We start from the raw sequence: 14,337 nt of genomic DNA on the forward strand, positions 1-14,337 counted from the left end.
GGTTGAATTGTTTATGCCCTAAATTTAATTAAATTGTTTTGTATTATAATATAGCTCAACTTATGAATGATCGTTTGCGTTTGTAAATTTAATAATCTGATTGGCTATGTATTGTATACTTTTAGTAGAGCCATCGATGTAGCTCAGTCGGCAGACTCGCTGGGCTGCTGTTCCGGAGCTGCGTTCGGGCTTGGGTTGGATCCCCCTTTGGACTTTGGTTTCTTCCGAGGTTTTCCACAGCCGTGGGACTGAAGCCGGATGGTCTATGGCGAGTCCTTGGCATCAATACCTTTGATTTGATTACCCCCTTTGATTTGATTACCTGGTTGGGTTTTTCCGAGGTTTTCCCCACCGAAAAGGCAAATGCCGGGTAATATTTTGGCGAATCCTCGGACCTCATCTCATCTCACTACATCTCGCCAAAATGTAAAAAAATTGTACAAAATTGTAAAAATTGTAGAAAATTACTAAATTGTAAAACTATAAAAATTTGTAAAAATTGTAATTGTAATATTGTAAAATGTTGACATGTTCCACATCTTAAAGCTTCATTGCTCATGTAAGATCTATGGAATAAAATAAATGAATGAATGAATGAATGAATGGATGAATGAATGAATGAATTAAGCTATACAAAATTGTGCATTTCATATCAAGTAGATTAATTCAATTAATGATCATATTCAGTTCATCACTTGAGCTATACAGACTACTATTTCATTTCATTTATTATATTCCATAGATCTTACATTAGCAATGAAGCTTTAAGATGTGGAACAGTCAAAAGTTTATAAGAGTACAATTACAATTTTTACATATTGTTACAATTTTTACAATTTTACCATTTTATCACTTTGCAGTTTTCTACGGTTCTTTTTACAATTTTCTACAATTTTTGACAACAGTTTTGCGAGATCTAGTGAGATGAGGTGAGGCCCGAGGATTCGCCGAAAGATTACCTGGCATTTTCCTTATGGTTGCGGAAAACCTCGGAAAAAATCCAACCAGGTAATAAGATGAAAGGGAGTGAAATGAAGTGAGGCCGAGGACTCCCCATAGACCATCCGACATCAGTCCCACGGCTGGGGAAAACCTCGGAAGAAACCAATCAATGAGACCAAACGGGGGATCCATCCCAAGCATCCACACCTGTGGAGTAACGGTCAGCGCGTCTGGCTGCGAAACCAGGTGGCCCGGGTTCGAATCCCGGTCGGGGCAAGTTACCTGGTTGAGGTTTTTTCCGGGGTTTTCCCTCAACCCAATAGGAGCAAATGCTGGGTAACTTTCGTGCTGGACCCCGGACTCATTTCACCGGCATAATCACCTTCATATCATTCAGACGCTAAATAACCTAGATGTTGATACAGCGTCGTAAAATAACCCAATAAATAAATTAAATAAATCCATCCCAAGCTCCGGATCAGCAGGCCAGCGAGTCTGCCGACTGAGCTACATCGATGGCTCTACTAAAAATATGCAGTACATAGCCAATCAGATTATTAAATTTACAAACGCAAACTATTATTAATCAGTTGAGCTATAAAATATAATACATAATAAGTCAATTCAATTTACTGTAAGGCATGCACAGTTCCATCAGTTGAGTTATACAGAAATTGATAATACATATCATACAAATTACTTCAAATTACAAACATAAACAATTCATCAATAGAGCTATACAGATTACTATTCAATTTAAAGCATATACAATTCATCAGCGAAACTATACAAACATATACAATACAAAGTAAACAGATTAATTCAATTTACAAGCATACTTTCGTTAAGCTATACAAATTTGTACAATTCATATCAAGTAGATTAATTGAATTTATAATCATAAACAATTGATCAGTTGAGCTAGATAGACTACTATACAATTTTTCAGCATACGCAATTCATCAATTGAGCTATACAGACTACTATTCAATTTACAGCATACACAATTCATGAGTAGAGCTATACAGACTACTATTCACTTTAAAAGCATATACAATTCATCAGCCAAACTATACAAACATATACAATACATAGTAAACAGATTAATTCAATTTACAAGCAAACTTTCATTAAGCTATACAAATTTGTACAATTCATATCAAGTCGATTATTTCAATTTATAATTATAAATAATTCATCAGTTGAGCTATACAGACTACTCTACAATTTTTCAGCATACGCAATTCATCAATAGAGCTATACAGACTACTATTCATTTTAAAAGTATATACAATTCATCAGCCAAACTATATAAACATATACAATATATAGTAAACAGATTAATTCAATTTACAAGCATACTTTCATTAAGCTATACAAATTTGTATAATTCATATCAAGTAGATTAATTCAATTTATAATTATAAATAATTCATCAGTTGAGCTATACAGACCACTATACAATTTTTCAGCATACGCAATTCATCAATAGAACTATACAGACTACTATTCATTTTAAAAATATATACAATTCATCAGCCAATCTATATAAACATATACAATACGTAATAAACAGATTAATTCAAATTAAAAGTATATTTTCGTTAAGCTATACAAAATCGTACAATTCATATCAAGTAGATTAAGCCTAATTCAGTTTATAAGCTTAAACAGTTGAGCTATACAGTCAGTTTACAGTATAATAATCTACTTTCTTTATACTAATGACTAATTTATTAATCTTAATGAAATCAAGTTTCTTTCTAGATACAGGGATACTGTAAAATGATTTCGTTCAATAATTTATAATCAAAATTCTCTGCTCTCTTGAAATGGCCAAGGATAATTAGGAATCATATCAGTAGTCTTCTTACAATAACAATAGTAGTAGTGGTAGTGGTAATAATAATAATAATAATAATAATAATAATAATGCTGTTAAGCATTTCACGAACAGGGATTTTTTTCATTAAATACAAGTGAAAACGAGCAAAATGATATTAATATTTTATTTTTGAGTTATATTGAAAATTAACCCCTGCCATTAATGACTGAATATTTGGCTCATCCTGTTCATAAACTTTTTAATGAAATGAATATAAATTTAATTTTCCGTCATATCTAAAACCAGTATCCACCTAATATAAAATGAAAGTGCCTTTTCATAACTGTAAGGTATGTAACCATTCATATTATTGCCTTTTGCCTTGTACGGCGATAACTTTACAGACCGGAAGTGAAATAACCTTGCAGATTGAAAGGGACGATAGAATACACTGAAATTAATAGAAGACCTATATTATGTTTTGTGATTAAATGCATGCTTAATTAGAATATTAAGTTTGAAGTTTCAGAAGTCGGACAACATCGCCGCTAACACACGCTTTTCGTGATACAGATGTAAGAGTTCATTGAACTCGGTAACCCGATGTGTCTCGCTAGACGAGCTGTTCTGAGCTGTGATGCAACCTACTCGCAGCGTGCAATGGCTTGAATGTAGAGGTTTTTAAAATTAAATTTATACGAAAGCCGTACACAATATTGAAATACCCTAGAGAGATGAATTAATGTTTATTAGTTTTCCTATCGATATGGACAAAAATCACGATCCTACTCGCAATAGTTACCGAATAAGAGATTGTTAAACATTTGAGAAAAAGTATTTTTTCTAGAAAAAGAGAACTATCAATTTTTCACCAATATGATTATATAGTTTTTTGTTACATATAATATGAGCTACTCGCTCTGAAAATCTTCATGGCTATTTCACTTCCACCCCGTATATTTCACGTAATACATTTTCCAAATGTCTTAATATGTCATACGAAATGCAAGGAAGGTAACGGTTATAAACTGGTCATTAGTAAATTATTTCGGTTGAAAATAAATTCCAGAACATATTCATTTCTAAGAGAAGTTGTTTTCTCTAATTCCCATATTTCCCATTATCATTATTCGTACAAGGTCCAGTAGACCTAACTAAAGCCAGGCATAATCTGTTAAAAGAATGCATAACTAAATACAGCTTGAAAAACGTGTGGACACAAGACGGAGACATTATTGTCAAAGTAGGCGAGCACAAACACAGAATTAAATGCCCAGAAGACATGATCTGAACGAGTCGGCTGCGTAAAACTAGTAAGGCAACTAATTTTAATATACTGCAATATTCAATCTATATTAAATTTTACTCTATCAGTAACTTTACCTAATAATTAATTCTTTTTCATTCTTATTTTTATCATTTAGTACTGTAAGTCACTTTAACTTTTACTATATAATAACGTTATTTATTAATTAATTATTTTTCTTCTTCACATTCTTTATCATTTAGTACTGTAATTTTAAGTTATTATTGCTAGAAAATAATTTAAAAACTTGAATTGCATATAAGTTGGTACAATTGAGAACAAAAAGCAGCATGTTCACCCGACAGTCCCTGAGGTCAGTGTACAGAGACCGGTCCCCTCTATTAACACGAACAATAGCAATCCTACCTGCCCACTGCCCTGTACCGCAGACATAATCAAGGCTGCGCTTTCTTTCTCTCCTTTGTCACTTAATGTTGTTCACGTGAATGCTCAAAGTCTGTTGTGTCATTTTGACGAATTTTCTTCTATCTTCTCACCTTTAGACATTCACGTTATTCTTATCTCCGAATCTTGGTTACATCCTAATCTTCCTTCCACTCTCGTAAACCTTCCTGGCTATACGCTTTGCCGTAATGACAGAGAGGGCAAGAGAGGCGGAGGGGTGGCTGGTTATATTAGATCCGATTTGCGACCTAAAATTATTCATAATTCTCCAAGCCAGTACTCTGCCAAACCCGAGTTCATGTTTATTGAAATTTGCACCTTATTTACAAAATGTCTAGTGTGTGTCGTATACAAACCCCCACATATATATGACGTAGATGATTTCGAAACCGCCTTACTAAACGTAACGCCGCAATATGAGAACGTTATAATCATGGGTGACTTCAATTCAAACTTACTTGACTTACATTCTAGTACGACTAAAAGACTTAAATCATTCTTTCAGTGCCTTGATATGGTAATCCTACCCCTAGCTCCCACACATCACACGGAAGGTACAGACACATTACTGGACTTGATAATTACTAACAATGCCGACAAAGTACTGACGCATGGACAGTTGCCTGCACCAGGACTATCAGGGCATGATATCATTTATCTATCGTTTAATCTGCAGTGTCCTAAATAGACTCCTAGAGTAATTACTTACAGGGATATCAAAAGAATAGATGATATTGCACTGAAAGAAGACGCAGCGCAACTTCCATGGCACATGATCTGGACATTACGAACTGTAGACGAGAAAGTAGACTTATTCAATACGTTAATACTTCAACTTTATGACAAACACGCACCATTAAAGACCAAACGTACCAGAAAGACCCCAGCCCCTTGGATGACGACTGAAATACGTAGCCTGATGTCCGAACGCGACTTAGCTTATAGAAAATACACCCGCAACAAAAACGACGAATATTTTAACTCCTATAAACACCTAAGAAATAGAACGACTCAACTAATAAGAAACGCTAAACTGAAATACTCCTACAAACTTATAGAACCCAACACAACCCCTTCCGAATTATGGAAAAATCTGAAGGTTATTGGACTTGGAAGGGCTAGTGAACAAGCAGACATTCCCATCCCACTTGACCGATTGAACGAACACTTTGTAAAGGACCCGACCTTAAACGACACAACGAAACAAGACACAGTTTTGCCTGACTCAGCTCCCCCAACTCGAGACAAATTCTATTTTACCGACGTCACTCCCATTGACGTAATGAAAGCCATCTGACGCATCAAGACAAAAGCCCAAGGGCCAGACAACATTAGCATATTACTCATACAGAAAATACAAGACATAGCAATACCTACAATTGCACACATATTCAATAGTTCCTTAATCACTTCAACTTTCCCTAAAATATGGAAGCAAGCTTTCGTTCTTCCTCTTCCAAAAGTCAAAGTTCCCACCGACCCGAACGACTATAGACCAATCAGTATCCTGCCAGCCATATCAAAAGCACTGGAAAGAATCGTACACAGACAAATTACTAACTACATGAACGAACACAAACTATTCGACAAGTATCAGTCAGGTTTCAGAGCTGGACACAACACAAGCACTGCTCTACTTAAAGTGACCGAAGACATTCGTGAAGCAATCGACTCTAATAAAGTAACAATACTAACACTTCTTGACCTTAGCAAAGCTTTCAACTCTGTAAATTTCGACCTGCTCACCCATAAATTGAGAAATCTGCATTTGTCAGAGACTGCTGTGAGTTGGTTCGAATCCTACTTACGGGAAAGACAACAATGTGTTGTATCCGGGAATCGAAGCTCTTCCTGGCTTAACATAACATCAGGTATACCACAGGGTTCGGTACTCGGACCATTGTTGTTCACAATATATGTCAGTGATATTACATCTCATGTAAGGCATTGTAACTATCACTTGTATGCTGACGACCTTCAATGCTACATCTCTTCCCGCTTAGATCGAATAAATGACGCTATAGATAAATTGAACGAAGACATTGACTCGATTGTGACATGGACAAAGAAATTCCATCTTAATATCAATCCTGGAAAGACACAAGCAATCATATTAGGACACAAACGGCAAACCGACGCTGTAAAGCACCTCGACATTTCCCCCGTTAAAGTAAGTACAGTGCATATCCCTTTCAGTTCTTCGGTAAAAAATCTTGGCATTCACATGGATAATAATCTCAACTGGGACATGCAAATCACAGAAACCTGCAGAAAAGTATATTCTATTATTCATGTGCTAAAAAGGATAAATGTTCATCTTCCCTCTTGCTTAAAAAAGTCCCTTGTGCAGACCCTTGTATTTCCCTATTTTGACTATGCTGACATTTTACTGACTGACCTTTCCAGCGACAACAAAATGAAACTTCAACGTGCTCATAATTTGTGTGTACGTTTTGTAAGCAATGTTCGTAAATATGATCATATTACCCCATCCCTGGAAGCAATAGGTTGGCTTAAACTAGATAAGAAAAGAAATTTACATTCACTTCTCTTTCTCTTCGAAATCTTGAACTCTTCTATTCCTTCGTACCTGTCGTCTCGCTTCACTTACCTTTCTTCCCACCACAATCTGAACACACGCTCTCGCCATGAAACAATACTAACAATACCATCCCATCGCACCTCTTCATACTCATCCTCTTTCACAATAGCCCTGCCAAGACTCTGGAACTCGCTACCTGCTAGCATCAGGGACTGTCGAAATAAAATTCAATTCAAACGCAAACTTACTAGGCACTTGGTCAGTAATTGAGACTCGTTCAGACATGGTTTCTTGTAAATAGTTCTTTTAATCTACCACAAAATATCTCAATATCCGGTAATTTCATCACTATAGAATTTTGTTATTGTAGGTTTAATTTGTAATTTAGTAAATACAAAAATATTCTTTGTTCTTAACTTCTATGATAAAATGTCTAGCTTTCATTAATCAGGTATTCTTGTCGTACTTTAATTTTTATTGTAATTGTAATTGTAAATTTAATATTAATTGTAATCTTATTGTTCATGTTATAGTTGTAATCCCCTGGTAGAGGGGCAGAGAAGGCCTGACGGCCTTATCTCTACCAGGTTAAATAAATAAATCTAATCTAATCTAATCTAAATCTAATCTAATCTAAAAGAACAATATATTTCATTTTGTATTCCCCTTTGGATTAATGAGCCACTAATACAAATTGAAAATGTTTATTTCATACCACTATGAACTGTGATGTCTTTCATGACAAACAATTATTTTCTCTGCCATTACCGTGATGTTTATACTGCGTAGTACATTTACTTCATGTCTTATGCTATAAGAACTGCAAGAAGACAAACATTTCAAGTCCAGTCGTTTGTAAATTGTTCCTATTGGAAAAAACTGCAAAAGCACAAAGGTCAAACAATGCATAAAAAAGAAGAATTGCAAGGTATTTTGTCAACATATAAATCATTGTTCTACATTTGCAAAGTGTTTGGTACTGCACCATACACAAACATTTCGTATAATGAATGGAGAATTTCCTCTGAGATATCCTGGAATCTGGTGGACATTGACGTGCATTATACACAGCTTATCTTCATTTATGTTACGAATAGCCTTGGTGATACAGGCGGAATATCCATTTAGAGTTAAATTTGTATACTGTGTTAACGCCTTCACTAATGCATTTGCGACCGTGGTCTCTTATATAATGTTCTCGTTCTTGAGGAGGGATTACATTCCTAGGATAGTGATACAAACATCGCAGTTAGATAATACGTATTTCGAACGGGATCAGGCATCACAGTTTTACAAAGACGTGAAGTTTGTAACCAATTTACGAATATTTGTTTTCGTGTTGATCTTATTTGGCGCTGTTATTATGAAATTATTTATTTTTGAAAGAGTAATAATAGACTATTGGTATTTCTTCTCGAATATTTTTTTTAGAGTTTTCACTTATATCAGTAACTGTGTTATTTAGTACAATTATGTATCATCTCAGGCAGAGATACAAATACTTCAATTTTCTTTTAATGAATATTAATACAAAAAGTATCTGCACAGAAGAAACAAATAACAAAATTCATGTTATTGATGTAGAAAAACATATTGGCACATATTCTGTGTTTCGAGAAAGACAAATAGCATCGTCACAAAATAAGAAAATGAGATTGATCCACAAAGAATTACACTCGATCCTTAATCAAATGAATTCTGTTTTTGGATTGCCCGTTCTTCTGATCTTCTTTTGGGCGTTCATGAACTTAATGGAGTCCGTTTGTTCGATTTTGTTTTACTTTAGAGAAGGTTATGTAATATCTTCCGATTTAAATTTATATGTAGGTAACACTATTTTCATATTCGGTAATATAATTTTTATAACTGTATCATCCCATATAACGTCAGAAGAAGCCAACAAGTCTCTTACTATTGTGCAAGAATTGTTGTTGGAAGACGATATTGAAAAGAACATTGTTTGTGAAATAATGCTGTTGAAGGAACAACTGAAAGACATGAGAACTGTTTTTACTGCTTGTGGCGTGTTTACTCTAGATTTGCCATTCATATATGCTACTTTAGGTGCAATTTGTTCGTACTGTATTTTGTAGTCTTGGCTCAAACAAGTTAAATGTAATTTTGTTTTTTAAGATAGGCTAATTGTTATTATGTATACTACCAGAAACAAAATGTGATGTCTTCTGCCGGATAAATGTCTGCAGTGGTGTTACTTTCGTAACTCATTAGTAGAGGGCGGATTTATGTGCGGTTAGAGAACGAAACAAGTTAGATGCGACGCGACTCACGCGACGTGAGCAGTAGCAACACAGTCCATGCATATGACTCCGGCAGTAGCAACACACTCCATGCATGCTAACCTTGAGGGACAGCGCACACAGATCCGCCCCTACTCATTAGTTTATATAATTCCTTTTCGATATAATTTCATTGCTGCTGCATCTATATCAAAACGTAATGCATCTAGAAGAGGAACACTGTTCGGCACAGACCATATTACTGTGTTTCTTTCGTTGAAGCTAAAGAGATGAGTTATAAAAGTGAACTTGCTGATCGGGCGAGACATTTTTCATCCCAAACGCTTCGCCCTAATGGGTTATTTGTGCACATGTAATAACAAGAGTTCTATAGATTGCGTCTGAAGTATGAACCAAACCCCACTATCAAGCTCATCACGCATTACTTTGCAGCCATCAAATCTGTATACTGTACCCCTGGTGGAATTGTGCCCTATCTCACTATTTGTGTCATTATGTCCCTTTTAGGAAAAATATAGAACCAGAAGGGCATCTGTATTTTCAACCACATTTTCTCACAAATAACTTAAGACGTGTATTTATACCCCATTGCTTCTAACCCCCTCATATAAATATAAACTAATAACGGGCACAAACATTTATTAACGGGCAGTACATCTCTCTTGATGATTTAAAGTGGGCGTCAAAAACACCTGACGGTTTATGCAATGCAATACAAATCATAACCGCTGAATGTCACTGCTGTAGTGGGTGTCCTTGTGTTGTTTACGTTTTGGAGTTCAGTTGAGATGGAACGTTGGTAGAGTTGTTTATCAAAAAGAGTCCGTTACTGATAAGCAGCTTGGGTTTCGACTGCAGTTTGATACGTCGTGCACTTAGTCACAATACCTTGGTATTGTGGGTAGCTAAATGGCGTACACAGGGCTCAATAAAGGACCAGAACGTTTTCGTTCGGCCCGTACACCTGCAAATGTGGAACGGGTTTGCGAAGCAGTGCGTCGTAATCCCAGGTGGTCAACTCGGCGACAACAAATCTTCTAAGAATGACCGTGGAGATCCTAGCTGTGAGCTGTTGCTTCATCTTGCTGGAACCACCACGGACGAAATTCGGAAGAAGCGTTTCCAGCATGTTCATGTAACGCTCGCATCAGACTGTACCTTTTCACTGTGCATTGGGCTTTCATGCAGTTCCTGAGGATTGTTGGGAGCCAAGTATCGGTAATTTATTCTGCTTGTTGACATATCCACAGGGGTAGAAGTGTGCTTCATCAAACATGATTAAGGTACCGACAATACCAAAGTATTGAGCGTATTCCGAATCTCAGCTCTGAGCTACCTGATGGCATCACGGTGTTCCGAATTTCACCGATGGCGACACTGATGCTCCACCGGTGTCACACCGGTACCATCAGCTTGCAGAGGTGGTGGCAGTCTCCATCAGCCGCCATCAGTGAATCTGATTGGTTCTTGTATAGGGCGGGAATTAGCAGACGAATGACATCATGCACTGTTGTGTCATGGCGGTGTGTTCTGCTTTAGTTATACTGTAATGTTTGTAATGAGCACAACGTAAAAACAATATGTTAATGGCTTATGAGCGAACATGTCAACGGACCAGTTATTACTACCGGTTCAAGAAATAAATTGTTTATGCTCTCTTTTCTTTGAACGAGATGGAAGTACGGAAATTTCGCAAAATTTTCCTAGCGTAGCACAGAAAACAACTTATACAGTCGCCATGACAGCCATCGATCCTTCCAGCAGTTTTATTCCTATTTCGCTGCAGCGTGACGTCATTGTTGTCCACCGGTCCGGTGAGATTCGGAATACGCTGATTACGACTAGGTGCATGACGTGTATCAAACTGCAGTCGAAACCCACGCTGCGTAGCAGTAACTGAATCTGTTTTGATAAACAACTCTACCGCATCAATGCTGTGTTCAGTAGATCATCGTTCCATCTCAATTAAACTCCAAAACATACACAACACAAGGACACCCACTACAGCAGCGATATTCAGTGAGTATGATTTGTATTGCATTGCAGAAACCGTCAGGTGTTCTTGACGCACGCTGTATTATGTCAGAGGAAGAACAATTGCTTGTATAGATCAGAAATCTGTATTAGTATAATATGTACGCAATAGGGGGTAAAGCAACTGACCATCCTATCCCGTTATATCCTGGCTTAGTTGCCTCATGAGTGTTGCCTTATTGGTGGAAAAGCGGACATAAATTGAATCCTTGCCTAAGCCATTTAAATAATAATAATAATATTAATATTAATACCCTGAGACGGCCGTCCATTTTCTAATGCAATTGTTGAATCCGGCTACTAATTTGAGGCTGATCAGTAATGACAGTTTTCATTGTGATTGCGGTACGAACGCTGCGCAAAGCTAATTCAGTGTTGGGGGTGCCACCTCTCTGCTCCAGAACTAGCAGATAAGATTTTTGGGCATTTTCTCTAACTGTGTTGTCTTCAACTCAAATGTCGAGTCACATCCACTAATTGTGCTACTTTTGGTCAGTCCTGGGTATTTTATTTCTCCAGCACCTGCCTTATCTAGGGAGACACCCGATCGGACGTCAACCATAAGTCATTTAATTAATTTCGGTGGATTAATTTTTTAGTATAGAATAAGGAAAAATTCAACTACTATTTTGCTTTTCCAGGAAAAAACTTGCAATTTTAAACACGTGAATTGTGTCATCATGCAACGTTTTATCAATTGATGACATACAGAGTATTATGTTAACTTACTAGGCACTTGGTCAGTAATTGAGACATGATTTCTTGTAAATAGTTCTCTTAATCTATCACAAAATATATGGTAATTTCATCACTATAGAATTTTGTTATTCTAGGTTTAATTTGTAATTCAGTAAATACAAAAATATTCTTCGTTCTTAACTTCCATGTTAAATTGTCTATCTTTCATTAATCAGAAAATATTGTCGTCCTTTAATTTTTATTGTAATTGTAATTGTAAATTTAATATTAATTGTAAATTGATTCTTCATATTATAGTTGTAATCCCCTGGTACAGTGGCAGAGAAGGCCTGATGGCCTACCAGATTAAATAAATACTACTAAAATACTATGTTGTCTTTCGATGAACAATCCCTTCAACGTACACGTTTGAGTTGTCTCCCGGTTCAATTCTTGCAGTAGTTATAGAGTAAACCGACATATGAAGAAGTAGATTTTCAGTGCTCTATTTAAGCGCAGTTATATTTATATGTTATTGTTTACATTATTTGAGGAGCTCATGTTCAAAACATCTTTAGTCCACTTAATAACGAAAATAAACTTCCTGTGTCCATGCATTCTTCAAATAGAACTCTACATACAACTCATGATTTGGTTTCAGAAACCATTAAAATCTTGCATTAAAAGTGAATTTTGGAACCAAACTGATTCTTGTCCATAGCAAAATTGCGACAAAATAGTAATTCCAGCTTTGGAATCAAAGAGTCTCATGCTTCTATTAATTTTAAATTCATCCAATCTCTTTGGTTTTATGATGTCTCTTACCTTGCTGGTAAGCAATTTTAGACCTTAAAACGTTTTCAGTGATTTACCACAAAGTTATGGGAATGTACAAGGGTCGTTTTGAAAATGAATTTCTCATTTGTTGTATCCTACATCGCTCTAACAAATGTAAATGCGATATGTACAGTCTTAGAAAAAAGTTTTGTCTCACAGATACTTTGTAAGTTCCAGAAAAGAGACAGTGCGCATGATCAGAGGAAGAGCGACCTGGTCCACAAGAGAAGAACAAGTTGAGTTAATGAAATTAGTTTTGTTTCGTTGTATGACTGACCATTCTCACTGCCTCCTTTCTGGGACTTATAAAATATTTGTGCGACAGAACAGTTTTTCTAAAACTGTACGTATCCGTTCACTCAAGGCAACAACATTTTTATAGCTTAAAAATTACTTCCAGGAACGAAAGTTAGCATTCCATAGAATCACGTGTCCGCATATTGAACGAAACAAAATTGGAATACGTTGAGTCACTCATAACGAGAATTCCCTGCTCTATTGAATTATATTACGCTATTAAATTTAATATTTCATGTAATATATGTCTATACTTGAAATGTAACCGAAAACGAGCAGAATTACATTGAACTTTTCTGTATGAGATATCTCGAAGATTAACCCCTTGAAATTAATGACATAAGTTATGGTACATTCTGTAGATTAACCTTTTTAATGAAATGTATCATAAATTTAATTCGCTGTAATATCTAAAACCAATATGCCACTAATTCAAAACAAAAGTGTTCTTGTATAACAATAGGATCTGTGTAATCTTTCACGCTATTGTCTTGTCTTGTGTCTTGTACAGTGATGACTATTGTATGTAATAAATTTTTTCCATTTTCTAATATGTCATCACAATCGCAAGAAAATAAACTGTTATAGGCTTCTTTCACTGAACTGTTTCCATTGAAATTAATTTACGGAACGTATTCATTTCAGAAAGAGGTTTCATTCGTAATCTCTATAATTTCTATGAAGAGTATCTATATTATCTATTCTATTAAAAAGGAGAATACATTTTATTTTCCGTTATCCTTCACAGAAATATGCCCCTGGTATAAAATGAATATGTTTCTTTTATTTCTGCTATGTGTGATATTATCTATGACAATTAATTTTCCTTTGATATTAACGTGTTGTTTATACTGCATAATAAATTTACTTCATGTCTTATGCTATAAGAACCGCAAGAAGGCAAACGTTTTAAGTCTGATTGTTTGTGAAGTGTTAAGATTCGAATAAACCTCCGAAGTATAGCGGCCAAATAATGCACGTAAAAAAAGGAATGCATGGCATTTTATCAACATATAAATTATTGTTCTACATTTGCAAAGTGTTTGGTACTGCACCATACACAGCATTTCGTATAATGAATGGACAATTTCCTTTGAGATATCCTGGAATCTGGTGGACATTGACTTGCATTATACACAGCATATCTTCATTTGTGTTACGAATGTCTGTGATCATACAGGCTGAATATCCATTCAGAGTTAAATTTGTATGC

This window comes from Periplaneta americana, chromosome 2, assembly GCF_040183065.1.
Source record: "Periplaneta americana isolate PAMFEO1 chromosome 2, P.americana_PAMFEO1_priV1, whole genome shotgun sequence".
In the NCBI taxonomy this organism is placed as follows: domain Eukaryota; kingdom Metazoa; phylum Arthropoda; class Insecta; order Blattodea; family Blattidae; genus Periplaneta; species Periplaneta americana.